This window comes from Equus przewalskii, chromosome 2 (genome assembly GCF_037783145.1).
Source record: "Equus przewalskii isolate Varuska chromosome 2, EquPr2, whole genome shotgun sequence".
In the NCBI taxonomy this organism is placed as follows: Eukaryota; Metazoa; Chordata; class Mammalia; order Perissodactyla; family Equidae; genus Equus; species Equus przewalskii.
The window spans coordinates 65,297,755-65,314,265 of NC_091832.1; the positions used below are offsets into that span (position 1 = coordinate 65,297,755).

The window sequence follows — 16,511 nt, forward strand, 5'->3', positions numbered from 1 at the left end:
CCATCTTTCTAAAGGGAAAATTTTCTTGAGATAATAATTTCAATTGGTGTTTTTGCTTTAAAATAGACTGCCTATTTTATTTTGAATGACCATCATAATATAGACAATATTACAAAAGTGTAGATGAGAATCATTGTCATTTCTTTTCCTATCTTCCTAATTCTCACTTGTCATTATGTGATGGTTTAGAATCAGCCTTGAGAATATAAAACACTGAGGGGATAAATTCCTCTCTGGCACCCTCTAGCTTTGCCACTTGCCATTGGCCAAGATACTTCTGAAACTCAGTTTCTCATAGGTAAAATGGGAATAATAACGATAGTACCTACCTCATGAGTGACTACATGTTGCAATGAGATAATGCACATAAAAGTCTTAGTATAATGCTCTTGATGAAAAAATAATAAATATCAACTGATACTGCTATGACTGCTATTATTTTTATCATCATCATTGCTATGTTGTAACAGGAATCAGAGTTTAAGGTTGAATAGACATCTAAGGACTTGCTATTTGTAGCTATGCCCATATGGGCCACGAGGATCCTTGAAGTCCAGGATTATTGCTTTTATCTCAACTTCCAGCAAAATTCCTGGCACACAGCCACATCTCTCCAAATTAAAATGAATATTCAAATGACCAGCTAAAGAAGCACCTACAAGCTAGGATCAAGAAAACTTAAGAATGGAGCTGGCATGGTGGTATAGTGGTTAAGTTCTCATGCTCTGCTTCAGAGGTGGCCTAGGGTTTGCAGGCTCGTATCCCAGGTGAAAACCTACACACTGCTTATCAAGCCATGCTGGGACAGCATCCCACATACAAAATAGGGGAAGATTGGCACAGATGTTAGCTCAGAGCCGATCTTCCTCACAAAAAAAAAAAAACTTAAGAAAGATGCAACTTATTCTACAAGAAACATTTTAAGATTTCTGTTCATTATTAGCATAACAAGATATTTTAATAAAATCTTATTTCTAGAAAATGTCTGGGAAATAGAAAATGTTAAGATAATTGGATGTTTCATGAATAGTGGACTCTTGAGACATTCTATCTATAACATGTATGTTGTTTGTGTGTGTACACATATAGAATCCATATAATATACACCCGTATAATAATTTCTGATATTTAAAATTCACTTAAGATTCTTATTCTAGGTGCTCTGAGAAGTCATTTTACTGTTTCATGCAGAGGAATGACATGATAAGCATCAGTTTTACAAAGGTCCCTTTAGCTACACTGTGGAGGATGTACCATGGCAACAAGAACAGAAGCAGAAAGACCAGACAGGAGGCAATTTTTGTTACTCCAAGAAAAAGATGATGGTGGCTAAGACCTGTGTATTTTGTTCAGATAGAGTGATAGATCAAAAAGACAAGAGATAACAAATGCTGGTGTGGGTCTGGAAAACGGGGAACCTTTGTGCACAGTTATTGGGACTGTAAATTGGTGCAGCCACTCTGGAAAACAGTATGGAGCTTCCTCAAAAAATTAAAAAAGGAAATACCTATGATCCAGCAATTTCATATCTGGAAATATGTGCAAAGAAAACAAAAACACTAACATGAAAAGATATCTGCACCCGTATGCACATAGCAGCATTGTTTATGCTAGCCAAGACATGGCAACAAGCTACACGTACGTCAATGAATGAATGCATTCAGCAGTTGTGGTAAGTATATAAATGGAATATTATTTAGCCATAAAAAATTAGGAGATCGTACCACTTGTGACAACATGGATGGACCTTGAAGGCATTATGCTAAGTGAAATAAGTCAGACAGAGAAAGACAAATACTGTATGATCTCACTTATATGTGGAATCTAAAATAAACAAAACAAAAAAACACCAAACTCAGAGAAAAAGAGATCAGGATTGTGGTTACCAGAGACAGGGGGTGAGGTAAGGAGAATTGAAGGAAGGTGGTCCCAAGGTACAAACTACCAGTTATAAGATAAATAAGTACTAGGGATGTAATGTACAACATGAGGACTGTAGCTAACGTTCCCTGTATGATATACAGGAAAGTTGTTAAGAGAGTAGATCCTAAGAGTTCTCATCAAAAGGAAAATTTTTTTTCTTTTCTTTTTACTGTATCTGTATGAGATGATGGATGTTAACTAAACCTATTGTGACAATCATTTCACCACATATGTAAATCAAACCATCATGCTGCCCATGTTAAACTTATACAGTGTTGTATGTCAATTATTCCTCAATAAAACTGGAAAAAAACTAAATAAAGAGATGGGACATACTTTGAAAGTTGATAGACGCAAATGACCAGCAGTAGGTATGGTAAATGGAGTTGGAGGGTAGGAGTGGTTGGGAGAAGTGAAGGAAAGAGAAAAACCAAGGGAGATGTCGGAGTTTGGGCCAAGCAATAGTGTGGATGGTGGTATGATATCCTGCAGAGCACTGGGGTACAGAGGGAGAATCAGGACTCCCGTTACACTGGTTGATCACTAATGATCCCCTCAAGACCAAAAACTCTTGATTCTAATTTTTTGCCCCAAGGAGAAAAGCTGTCTGCTGGATACTGTTTGTTTCTTTCACTTGGTAAAAGCATTTTTGTTGTTGTTGTTTTTGTTTTATTCCCTCTTGTCTCCTCTGCTCCTAGTTAGTGAGCTAAAGGTTTAGAAGGATATAAAAAAAGAGATGTAGATTTCCCATAAATACCTCTCTCTCAGAAAAAGGTCATTGAGCCCAAGAAGAAGAAGGAACAAACTGCCTTATAAAACTCATCATTAAACTCAGTTTACTTAGTCCCACTGCGCTATTTATGACAAGTCACTAAAATGCCAGCCTATTCCTCAGTGAAATGAGTCATTCTGGTTTACAGTTAAGCTTTTCCTTACAATGTTTTTGTGAGTAATGTATACAAGATACATAACAGCTTTATTTTCTCAGTACCCCAAGCATTTATAAAAACCTTGGATTATGCAAATAGCAGGTAAACAAGGATACTTTTTAAACAATCTCTCATGACTTGATTTTAAAAGGCTTCTCCATAAAGGCAATAGGCAGAAAGCACTGAGTTCGTCTCTTGAGCGGTTACTCTAGGGTGCCCATTATTGGATGATGGGAATGCTGAGTTAATGAGCCTTAGAATCACCTCTTGAAACAGACTAGCTAACTTAACCAGACGCTTTCTCAGCATCACTTCTAAAAACTACGTTCACAGCAAACATCAATAATCATGTCAAGAAATGATAATAGAAATGTCTTATAATAAATTGTTGAAGACACATTTGGTAAGCCAATGATCTCAGCTAACCTATGCTAAAAAAATAAATAAAATGAAACAGAACAAACCAAAATTAAAACAAAGAAAAGCCTCAGTGGTACATCTCTAATTTACTTAAATATTTAAGAAACGCTGAAGTATTCCTCCAGCACTCTTGTTTCTTTGGCCAGTGTAGCAGAAGTCTTAGGCACCAGATACTTAGATAAGTTATGACACCTGAGATGCTAAACAGCTGAAGTCCCCAGCCCAGGAAACTGCTCTAGGGTGAGACAGATGACAGCACAGAGTGGATAATAAAAAAGCTAAAATCACTTTCCCATTTTCCAGCTGATGGGAGCAGCAGTGTAAGTCGAGGCTCGTTGTAACACACGCAGTTGAGACTTGATCAGTTACCCCGATGGAACCATGGATTGAATCCTGTTATTACATCAGCTCCCTGGTGAAGACGTGCCAATTTTCATCTTACCTGAAAGATACGGTTTTCATGCCACTGGGGAACTCATTATAGGGCAAACCTTTTGCAGTTAAAGTTGCTGAATTAATTATAGGCACAAATCCTAACTCCCGGGAAAAAGATAAGTTTGGGAATCAGATAACATGATGACACTACTTTTTCAAACCCAAACCTATAAATCATTCAAATTATTAAAACAGTGGAGGCTTTGTGAGTGTGAAAGCATAAAATAGTGCCACAGCAACTAAGCCTTGGAATAGCTGAATCAAGTTTCAGAGGGTAGGGGAAGCACTTCTCTTGTGAATCTCCATTTCCCCGAGAATGAAAGATTTATGATTCTTTCACTCCAAAACCTAAATAAAACTCTGCTTAAGAGAAAAATCAGGATAGCAAATAAGTGTGCCAGTAGAGTGATTTGTTTTCTAACTTTCTATCTACTGGTTCATATTAACTTGATGGTCTTTTGTAGATGATTTCTTTACTCCCCATCAAAACATTTAAGTCACAACATTGCCCTACTACATATTATTAAAATTCAAGATGAGATACAAGAAGGGCCCTTAGTCAATGTTTTATCCTTTTTCCTTGCAAATCTCTTATTTCTCTATAGCACTTTTTAGTAAAATGTTACGATATCTTATTCTAGTTCAGGAATCCCTTGGATAGCCTCACTCTTGTTCAACTCTATCTTTTCTATTTCAGTGTCCTGAGACTTAACCCGGACATGCCAACTTTGGAGACAGTCCAAAGGTGAGTAATAAACGTGATTAAGTGCTTGGGAAATAGGATGTAGAAAGAAAGATAAAAGGCAATATTTCAGATAAAAGAGAAAGCTGCTATCAGAATATATTCAGTAGCAGTCTTCAAGAGAGATGTCTTGAATTTCAATGACACTTACTTAAGTATAGTTCAAAAAGAAAATGAAAGCAAACATTTTAAAAGCCAATCCTCCAAAATTCCCTTGCCTGCTTTTTCAGCTCTGCTCACAGTCTTCATCGCATCTCCTGTCTTACCTTCTTCTGGTTTCCTATCACATATGGGGAATGCTGGATGCTTTCGTTTTCTATGTTGCAGTCCAGGAAACTTTTATGTGGTAGAGAATTTATACTCTAGAACAACTGTTCTCAGTCAGAGGTGATTTTGCCGTGACTGGAGATAATTTTAGTTGTCACAGCTAGGGGTGGAGATGCTAGGGGCATCTGGTGAATAGAGGCCAGGGATGCTGCTAAACATCTGACAAAGTACAGAATAGTCCCCAACAACAAAGGGTTGTCCAGTCCAAAATGTCAGTAGTGCTCTGTTCCACAAGAATTGGCAGGAAATATAAGGACTAGCTATGCTCTATGTCACCAAGCAAGCTACAGCTCTTGAGGTAGGAACTTTACACAGCTCCTGATGATGCTAAAAATAGGAATACTTAGATGGAGGCTTATCAGTTATGGTTTAACTGTCCACCCAGGCTCTTCTTGCAGGCTGTTCTCATACCCTTCCCTCCACCACAGCTTCTCTCCACACAGGGTGGGAACACTTTGTGAATGACCACAAGCCTAGTTTTATTGTCTGCAATGCAGCGTAAGCACACGTGTGTGTGTGTGTGTGCATATTCTCAATCCACAAAGCTCAGATGTATGAATCTGCAATTTCATTTTTTATAACTAAGTGTAGATTCTATCTCAAGCTGCCATTATAGCCAGTTGCAGCGAGCTTTACTGTGTTAATTCAGGGAAAATTCAGTCAATTTAAGAGTATTGTAGTTAATTCTACGGAAATACATACATGGTTCATCCCTATACCTCTTTTCTCTAAGCCTACATAGTAGCGTGCTGGCATCAGGGGAGGCATCTGGCCCTTGGTCAGCCTCTACCCTTACTGGTGTCCACTGATGCATCCTCCCTCCCAGCTGAATCTGATCATATAGTCCATTCCTCTTCGCCTGCTATCCCCACTCATTCCATTGGCTACATCTCAGGTCTACTTGCATGCTCTTTCCCTCTCCCTCTCTCTCTTTCTCTCTCTGTTCCTTCTCTCTCCCTCTCTCTCTTGCTTTCTTACTCTCTTTCTCACCTTACTTCCATGCCTTTCTCAAGGGCTCACAGAGGTTCAGCTGTTCAGCTGTGGAAATTCTGGTGAAGGTGTCTCAAGACCAGTCTTGCCCTGAAATCCCTCTCAGTCATCCTGGGTTCACTGCTAACAGACAATGGAAGCAGAGACCCACCCAGGATACCAGACTGCAAACAGGCATAGTGCTTCCCTACTCACAGACTTCCTAACACATCTGGGCCTCCAGGGGGCCCAGATCCTGATCCCCAGGTGCAAGGTCCCTTTACAGGGACTCTCATTGGCTAGGAACACACTTACGTCCTCTCCAACTTTTTTCCTACCGCCTCAACAGTACTTTTTGAAGAGTATTGTTTAGGCCAGGTCCTTGGTAAACAAAGATGTGTTAGGGACCAGAACACTTTGTTGATACTTTATAATGTCATCTTGCTAATGATAATATATAATATATATTTATAATACATAATTAAGTTATTATTCTATTATAGCTCTTTTCAACTTATAAAGTATTTTCTCGCATATTATTTGATTTATTTTATCACAGATTTAGAGGAAAATTTAAACCATAATTTCTCTCATATACTTAAAATCATTGATTTTTCCACCATTGAAAATAACATTAGTAAATATTTCTCCGAGTTCTGTGGGCTACTCAGTAAATTAATCAAATGTGAGGAAGGAGCTGTGGGAAACTCCAATTTATAGCAAATCAGCCAGAAGCACAGGTGACAACCTGGACCTGTGATTGGAGGCCAAAGTAGCGACAGTCCTATAACTGAGTCCCTAACCTGTGGGATCTGAGGCTATCTCCAGGGGGATAGAGCTAGAACTGAATTACATTTGTAGAACACTCAGTCAGAGTCCTCTAAGAATTGGGGAATTGCTTGGTAGTGTTGGAAGAGAACATACATTAGAATTATACACTCACCGCTTGACTAAAAGCTCCCCAATAGCAGGCTGCTTTACTTCCTAGCACCTCCTGCAGCACTTCCCAAGCACTCACTAAACTTTTGCCAATTCCGGAAACCCTGTAGATCCAGGATAGGTGTGGTGTGGAGAGGAAGCAGTCCTGGGCCAGAGCCCACCCGCACCTGAACAGGGCCTCTGACCTCCCCCTTCTGTAGTCAGGACATAAGGCGCTGTCTTAAGTGTTTATGAGCTACATCTGTTGAGTGAGTTTCATCTCTTCCTATATGAAACCCTTCACCAGAAAATACTATAAAAAATATTTGAGTTTATCTACTAAACAGAATAGATTTCATACACTTTATTTTGTTATGCTAGGAACAGAACCCACTTTCTTGGAACAATAAATACTGTAGATTTCTCTTCCACCCATTTAAGTTGGACATAGAATAAAAATTTCACATTTGAGGTACTACTGCCTTCCTCCAGTCAAAGGTTGTGAATTTAACACAAATTCTTTCACTAACTGTGTTCCGCGTATTCCCTTATTTTCTTTCTAGGCCCTGTAAGCTTAGAACAGAGCACTTTTGTCTTTGCTAGTTCAAACAGGTGACTGGTATTTATATCCTTTGTTTTTGTGTGAGAATCTCTACTGATTGTTGAATATGTGGGCTCCCCTCTGGTGTCTTTCCTAAGGGACAAGCACTTATATCAGCAAGAAGGCAAACAACAGTGGCAGCTTCTTGGGCACGGCAGCAGCAGACAGCAGGTGGGAAAATATGGCTTGATTTGGATTGAACAGCACAGCAAAACTTTTGTGCCAAAAGCAGAGCCTGCAGTCACTGAAATACACTTTTCATAGAAATAGATATAAAACTTTAAATAAAAAGTGCTGTAAAGATTCTTTGTATGACAATGACATCATATTCTAGCTATAAAATCTGAGAACATAAACACTTGAATTGACTTACTTGATTTAAAAAAAGAAAAAACTGTTTCCCTCCAGGGGATTCCTCTACTATCATTATCGGTTTTGTACACCCCGCAGAGAGCCAAGCTTTAGTCGGGACAAAAAGATGTTGGCCTCTAGAATAGAGAAAGTGGAGCTTCCAAAGGAACCCTACCAGGAGTCAGAACATTCTGGCACACGATGTTGCAATCTTTTTGAAGGCTTAGTTCTCTTTGGCTGTGTCATTCCCAAAAGGTCACTTTGCCCTCTTTAGTATTATATTTATCATTTCCATACCAACTCTATCCACATAAACTGTTTTCTGGAAGGAAGGCTGCTACAGACTGAATGTTTGTGTCCTCCTAAAATTCATATGTTGAAATCTAATCCCCAAATGTGATGGTATTTGGAGGTGGGGCTTACATGGGATATTTAGGTTTTTAAGGCTGCTTATCCTGGTACTTCATCACCTTAGGCCACTTTATCATTGGTGTTATGCAGCTTCTATAGTCTTTTCCTTTACTCACAGCCATTGCTGTTCTGCAGTTCAGTTCTAATACCCGTATCTCTATGAGTTCCATGCCTTTTTCAGTCTTCCTAGTGGACAGCTGTGGTAGCACCCAGGTAGGAAAGCTAATCAAGTGGGGAGAGTGAGAGAGAGGGAGAGGATAATATCTGACGTGTTTCAAAGGTGGAGTTCTGGAACAGAGAAGCAGAGCCAGTGAATAACATATAATTTCTTAATCATCATTTGGAAGATAAAATGTGCCTAATTAGAGAAGGAAAAAAATGAGCAGCAAATTTGATGGCAGAAGAAATGAGAGTCAGTGTGAATTATGGGTTAGTTTTCAGGGATGCCAAACCCCAGAAGTCTATCCCATTGGACTACCTCCCTGCCCCTTAAACACCCACACCCAGGTATTTTCAGAAGCTACAGTGCTTTCAACTCGATAACAAAACACTGCTTAGTAGAAAAGGGCACACACATCATTAGCAACTACAGCACGCCTTCATAGGCCAATACAAATCATTATATATGTGTCTACACTGGATCTGACCAGGAATTCCTGAGCAATCCAAAGTAAGAAGAGACCAGTTGCTTTAATTCTCGTTGGTCAGCCTCCCTCCATGGGAGAAGTCTCTACTGTCTGTCTCAGGCCTAGGCCCCAGAAATTTCCTTAAATGCTCTTCGGACTCTAACTTATGCCAGTTGACTAACTTTCCTTCTGCTTTGTCTGTTTATCTTACATTGACTCCTATTTATGAGGCCATCTGCCTCCGTCCTGATGGAAATATCACCCAGTTCTGACCTCTGTGAGTTGATTACATGCTATCTGACTTTGCCTTCTTCTCAAGACTGATGATCCCAATCCACTTTTCCTACTTAGGACACACCCTGTTTTAGTCGACAGATGGGAGCTTCTTACCTCTACTATAAATTGATGTACATTGGCTAAGTCTGGAGATACCATTTTCCTTACTGTTCAGAGCACATCTTCATTTGCTTCCAGGATCAGAGTTAGAAGTCTGACTAGGATAAGAATTTTATCTTTGTTGATGGTAGGATCAATAACATGCATCAACTGATTATCACTGTTTCTACAGGGTATGCCACACTGTGTTCTGCACTGTCATTACATGATCTTAAACCAGCCACAAACATTTCCCATTCCAACTTTTCCTACCCTGGAGTGAAGGAGGGGAAGAAATACGATTTCATTAGAACACGTTTCTTGGTATTTGTATTTGTCTTTGATTTTTCTAATGGGACTCATGTTTCAGCAAGTGCTGAGGCATTCTCTGAATGAAGATGACTATAAAAGTGTATATAGTTGGAACTAAAAGTTGTAATTTTTACCAAAAAATGACAATAAAATTTTTTTAAAAAACTGTTAATTTAAGACCAAATTAATAAAATTATAAAAATCCATGTATTGTGCAAAAATACTGAAATATGGCTTGAAGGAAAAAGGTCATCTTTGCCTTTGAGGTCAGTGAGAGAAAACCTAATAGAAGCAGCATGTCTTCGCAGATCTCTGAAGAAAAGCAGAGGTACTGGTGGATGTCAATACAAGAAAGAAGCATCGATCCTCCTCCCTCTCCTGTCCTTCAAATACCTTCCAAAATGGTAGTTGTCAAGTATTCTTTAATTGTTCTCCAGGGACTTATCAGAAAATGTTGTTTTGTCATATATTAGTAAGTCAGTTTTTAAAATATCCTGATATTTTAAAATCAAATACTAAAGAAACCTAAATAAATAAAATCAAATACTAAGATGAAATCCTTTGCTAGGCCATGTGATGGTATAATTTTGAAAATAGTCAGCAGCCTAAATATTACAAAATTTTTAAAACCTACTTAAATATACCTCTTTTTGTTTTGGTTTTTTTTTTCCTGTGGAACAAGTGTCTCTTCTGCTGAGTTTTGAAACTGAATCAGGACTCTTAGGCAAAACTGGGCATCAGGCTACGGCAAGCTCTGTGTGGATTTTGCTGCCTCTCTTGATATTATAATGCCCTCACCAGCTTTCTCATCGTGTTTCATGGTTTTACATGTAGCTTGTGTTAAATTTATCTTAATTTTTATTAATAGATTTTTATCTTTGTCAAGCTGATATTTTGTTTTGAAAGCTCACAAAAATGGCACCTATTCAGGAAGAAATGTTCTTAAATTGATCATGTGTCTGAAGATGGCTGTGGTGAGGTCACTGTGGCTCAAAAGACGTTAAGGCAGATTTGATAGAGCTTATCCAAGGATTTAAGGAATTTTAAATTTTCCAAAACTCTGTGAAACACATATCACAGATATTGATGTTTGAGGATGACTATGTTGTCGATAGACAAAGGTCGTGTCAAAAGATACAACTGTGGTCAGCAGAATTTAGCTTGATCTACTCAGTGCTAGAGGTTTTACACATTGATGGTACAAGGGGCTTACATGTAGCTAGATCATTGTGGGTGTTGACCTTTTCCTGGTGGAGTATGTCTGAAATTGTCCCTTATTCTCTTATTTTGTCTTTCACAGGGACTCAACTTTCCTACTTTCTTCTTTCCATTTATTTTCCTTTTTACTCCCATTCCTGGGCTGTTGAGGACATATATTGGCTTTTCTTATGTTACATAGAAGGAAATTGTACCTTAATACATTTCCTAAAGTTACTATGTAAGGCCTTGTAAGCCCCATAATACTACAAACAAGTGTGTTCTGTTTTAAAAGTGATATCTCAAAGGCATTTTAAGAGCTTCCCAAGGGAAATAAACAGGTCAAAAGTAAGCTTTGTGCTTCATTCTCCATAGTCCCTGAAACATGCAGAAACTCAATACTGAATTTTGCTTGAGTGAACAATAATTAATTAATGCTAGATAAGCTAGGTGTTAAACATAATAAATAATTCTTGCTTCAAGTGTCTACACAAAAGCATCAGTACTATACTCATTAAAAATCTTATCTATTTGAACGTTTCTAAATATTACTTTTTCAAAGAGGTATAATCACTTTAAAAGAAGGCTACCTTTATCCAGTGCAGAATAATCTTGTATGCGCTATTTGTAAAGGAAGCTATTTAAATAAATGGAAGAGGGAAATTTCAAGCATATTAATAAGACAGCTATAAAGGTCCTTTGTGTGTTTTTAAAGTAAGTCAGTGTATCATACAACACTGTATTTTTTTTCCTCTGTTTGCTGAACCATGACAAGAAAGAATACAAAGGCAGAAAGAACTGGGAGGATCAAACGGACACATTCCTCTGAAATGTAGTAAGTAGTCGTTACTTTCTTGCAAAGTGGTGACTAATAAAATTGAAACCTCACACTGGAAGAAAAGCACAATGAAGAGATGAATTGAAGAAGAGAAAGACCACTGTCAAGGCTGGGATTTGTGTCCTGAAAGGTGAAGTAATGTCTCAAGGGGGATGGTGAAAAGGGAGATGCCAGTCAAAAGGTACAGAGGTTCAGTTATATGGAATGAGTAAGTTTTGGGGTTGTAATGTTCAGCATGGTGACTCTGGTTAACAATATTGTATTATATCCTTGAAACCTGCTGAAGGAATTGATCTTGTGTTCTCACTACACACAAAAAAATGGTAACCATGTGAAGTGATGAAATGTTAATTAGCTTGATTGTGGTAATCATTTCACAATGTATATGTATATCAAATCATCACATTCTATACCATAAATATATACAATTTTTATTTGTCAATTATGCCTCAATAAAACTGAAAAAGTAAACAAAAACAGACACCAATTAAAAAACCAGGAAAAACACAAAGGAATAGAAACCCTGAGATTCAGGAGAACTAACATACAGATAATAGGAGGTCCAGTCTGTTTCTGATTTCACCCCTCCACCTCCTACACCCACACATTTCCCACCTCATTTAAGGGCAATTCTCTCCTTCCTGTTACTCAGACAAAATGTTAGAATCTTACCTGACTCTTTCTCATTCCCCACGTGGAAATCCTCAGCAAATCCTACCCTATCTATCTTCGAATGTATTTAACTTCAGAACCTGACCCCCTGTCGGGAGCTCTACTCCTGTCACCCTTATCTACCCACCGTTATCTCTTGCCTTGGTATCCATGATACCTGCTAACTGTCTCCTTTCTCCCTTGCCAACTTGCAGTCTATTCTCAACCCACCAGCCAGCATTATCTTTTTTAAATTAGTTCATCTCACTCTGCCATTCAAAACCCTATATCACACAAAGTAAAAACCTAAGATGTTACAATGACCCGCAAGGCCATAAACAATCTGGCAGCTGTTGTTTCTCTGACCTTGTCTCCTATCACTCTCTGCACTGCACCCTATTCATGTTCCATGACCAGTGGCCCCCTAGGTATTCTGTTATGGATTGAATTGTGTCCCTAAAATTCATATGTTGCAGTCCTAACTTCTGGTACCTTAGATTTCAACCTTATTTAGAAATAAGGTCAATGCAGATGTAATTAGTTAAGATGAGGTCATACCGGGGGTAGGGTGGGCCCCTAGTCTAATATGACTAGTGTCACTAAAAAAGGGGGAAACAAAAAAAATTTACACAAAAACATGCACACATGTGAAAAACATGCACAAGAATGTGATGTGAACATAAAGGTAGAGATTGGGGTGATGCATCTCCAAGCCAAGAAATGCCAAAGATTGGTAGCAAATCACCTGAAGCTAGGAGAGAGGCCTGGAATAGATTTGTGGGTCCACAGGTGAGGCAGCTCCACTATGTAGATCTAGAGGACAGAGAGCTGTAGGACTTGAGTTGTGTTTAAGTATTTATTTAAAACAAAACAAACACATCTCCCATCTGTACTTAAGCACTATCTTCTTTTGCACAGCCAAGTATTTGCAGTTATGTTCTATGTTAGGCATTCTGCTACAAAACAATAAAAACAAGACACGGAGAGATTTTAAAAAGTCTCACAGCCTCTAAAGGAACCAACCTGCCAACACCTCAATCTCGGGCATCCAGCCTCCAAACTGCGGCACAATAAGCTGTTGTTTAAACCACTCAGTTTGTGGTCTTAGGGCAGCCTTGAGAAACCAATGTGTACTCTTCAAACACTCTACGCACACTCCCAGCTTTGGGGCCGATGCCCAGGTTGTTCCTCCTGGCCAAACTCTCCTGAGAGGCCAGAATGTAGAAAGAACTCCTGAGAATCAGAGGTCTGACCTTGCAACTACCAGAATCTTTAATCCATGCAGATGCTCTCATAGACGGCTGAGGTTTCCTGCAGCTTCATGGAGGCCAAGGAACCCCCCTCCCCTCCACGAGAGGCCTGCCACACGGCCTCATACATATCTAAATGTCTTGTAAGCTTCAGCATTATGTGTCATCAAAAGAACCTTATATCCTTGAACTGCATTGGTAAATCTGTCAGACACATCACTGTCCTGCTAGGACACATTTACGTTACTTAAGTCAAAGATCTTTTTCATTTCCTTAGAGTTACACACAATCATCACACGTTACAGACATGATCAAAGTCAAGACACAAATATTTAAAGGCATAATCTCCAAAGACAAGGGGAGAAAGAAAATCACGAAGAAAGATGATGTGGGTCTGGCCCCGTGGCCCACTGGTTAAGTTCAGTGCACTCTGCTTTGGAGGCCCGGGTTCACAGGGTCGGATCCCAGGCATGGACCTACACCACTTGTCAGCCATACTTTGGTGGCGACCCTCATATAAAGTACAGGAAGATTGGCACAGATGTTAGCTCAGGGCTAATCTTCCTCAGCAAAAAAACAGAAAAGAAAAAGAAAAGATGAGCAACGAGTTAAGTTCCAAAATATAAAACTATATATATATATATTTGAAACTTTGAAATAATGGCACTTTGTAATCATTTTATTAATATGTTAATTAAAAATTTTAGACATATATTAACATTTGAGTCAATATTTTGGAAAATTACATTACCTACTTGGCTATTTTGAAAGGGAGTGGGTGGATGCGTCTTCTAAGACCTTTTTTAATGCCAGAGAATCTTCAAAGTATCTGAAACGTCCTAAATCTTTTGACCTTCTCACTTTATATTTTTGAAAAGGTTACAGCTGAATTGCATATTACAATTTACAAAGGACTTTCCTACATATTAAACCAGTTAAGAATATTGCCCAGCCATAGGAGAGCCATATCTTATACAACACACATTAAAATTGCTTTAACATTATATTACATTATTTTAAAAATAAATGTAAACTATTTGGTATAATATTAATAAGGCTGTAATATGGATAGTTAATTCCAATATAATGTGCTATTTTTAAGAATAAAGTTCTGTAACACTTTTATTATTTAAATAATCACCCTTGGCTCTTTTAATTATGTATATTCCTTATTTATTTTTAATACAATTGAGAGAGTCTGGCAATTAAGAGTATGTCAAATTCCCCTAAAACATAATGCTCATTCAGTTTAACCATGAAAAATATTTTCATTGAATATAAACCGCCATATGTTCTTTTACATTTCTTTCAAATAGGAGCAGTCATTTTTATCTGCTCCAAATCACTGAGTTGAAATAATGGATTAGATAAACAGGCTGATGTTTTCCAACAATTTTCATCATTAAATGTCCCAGGTACAGTGCATACACCGTGGGCCAAGTACCACTTCTTTTATATCTCCTCCAACTTGTTTATATATCCTTGTCAGCACTTGACAGGTTCACAAACTGAGTTTGGAACAGCATTTTTTTCTGGATGCCTGCAAGCCACATCATCATCACCCATGTACCATCTAATATTGCTGACCTGCTGATTAACTAATGCAAAAAATTCAGCATATAAGGATGTTTGCATTTCCTCTCTCCTTCCTTTAAGCAGCTCTTATGCAAAATTTGCCTGGAAAATGTAAACCAGAAGTTAACAACATGCCTCCTAATGTGGACACGTGTAATGAGAATGTCTAATCATCTTACTGAGTTTTGTTTCTTGAATTTATGCAGTTCAAAGTCATCTGTGCCATGGTGGTGTGCCGATTTACCTAAGACAGCCTGGGGCTATCTGTCCTGGGGATCTTTTCTACTGGAGGTACAACTGGTTTTGCAATTATAGATTTTTGTCTGTTTGGTTTAGTTCATGGATGATAAGGCACTACAGTGAACTGGAAAGGAAGACGATGGTACCTGTGACAGCTCTCGTTTGTATCCATACTTGAGTCATAAACATCCATAAATCACCAAAATACCATACCCACCAAGCTGATGAATTTAACCTTAAAGCAGCAATCTCCCCATAGCTGACTGTAGATGATTAACTAGTAAGAATATGTCATCTATGAAAGGGAAGAAAAATAGAGAACAAATGGAGATTTGCTAACATTTAGAAAAGAAAAGAAAGTAAGAACATAAGATAGAGAAGGAGGCAAAATATGAAAGTTCTATTTTCCTATAATTTAGAAAATATTATTAAAGGCCACATAATCTTTAGAATAAATTACTTTTGAAAACTTCTAATCTTTATAACAAAATGATATAAATGAATTGCACCTGACAGCTTACAAAGGGCTTTGCACATTCTACGTCACTTAACATTTTGTGGTACACTAAGAATATTTTATAACATGAAAGAAAACTATAGTAAATGTCAGCAAATTTAGAGATAAGTTTAAAATTATTTTAGTAAAATGTTAATGAGGCTACCATGTAGATGTAACTATTTTTAAAAGGTTTTTCTTATTCTTATATAAGGTAATTAGAATTATTTCACAAATTATTTGACATTTACTATTTAAACATGCAGATGGAAACATGGGAGAGCATCAACGTCTATGGGAAAAGGAAATATATGAAGTCTGAAAATATGTAAACGTATTTAAATTTTAAAGTGCCTAAAATTAAAATTTTTAAATGCTTACAAATTCTACATACCAAAATTAGACAGATTTACCCAGTGAGTCACGGGCAGCACCAAACAACCACAAGCCTGGTCACAACACATGAGGAGAAAACGAGGACGTATTTCCAGTGAACAGCTATCACCCAAAAAGGGAGGAGAGATGAGCTGAGCCAAACATGCTCAGGTCCTATTTCCAAAACTACTCATCAGAATTCCTTCCTTCACCTCTAGGTAGGAAGGAGTAGGAGCAGAGCCCAGGAGTGTGAAACTAGCGAATAACCTTTCCCTTGGAAAGAAATCTCAGAAGTCTATTGAAAGAGTTTCCCCCCACCCAAATGAGATTTTATTGGAAAACAGTGTTAGGCAGACTGGGTAGCTTGAATATCAGGGCTTCATCATGTAAAACTGGAGGGTCATTATTTTGAGTATAGAGTGTGTTATTCTTACATCGGTTCATTTGATCTTGGATCATGTACATTTATGATGTACTTTACCATGTTTTTGAAATACCAAGTTGAAAATACATGGCTCTTATCCTTAAGGAGCTCACAGATTAGTGTAGG

The 16,511-nt window shown here is 38.0% G+C and overlaps 1 long non-coding RNA gene across 1 annotated transcript in view; it reads left to right on the plus strand.

The window, feature by feature from the left end:
• The window catches only part of LOC139082048 (uncharacterized), a 94,311-nt gene that overhangs the window by 72,453 nt on the left and 5,347 nt on the right, over positions 1-16,511 (plus strand). The window contains exons 3-4 of the long non-coding RNA XR_011537717.1: positions 4,405-4,452; positions 11,316-11,504. This is a non-coding gene — a long non-coding RNA (uncharacterized lncRNA). The remainder of the gene's footprint in view (positions 1-4,404; positions 4,453-11,315; positions 11,505-16,511) is intronic.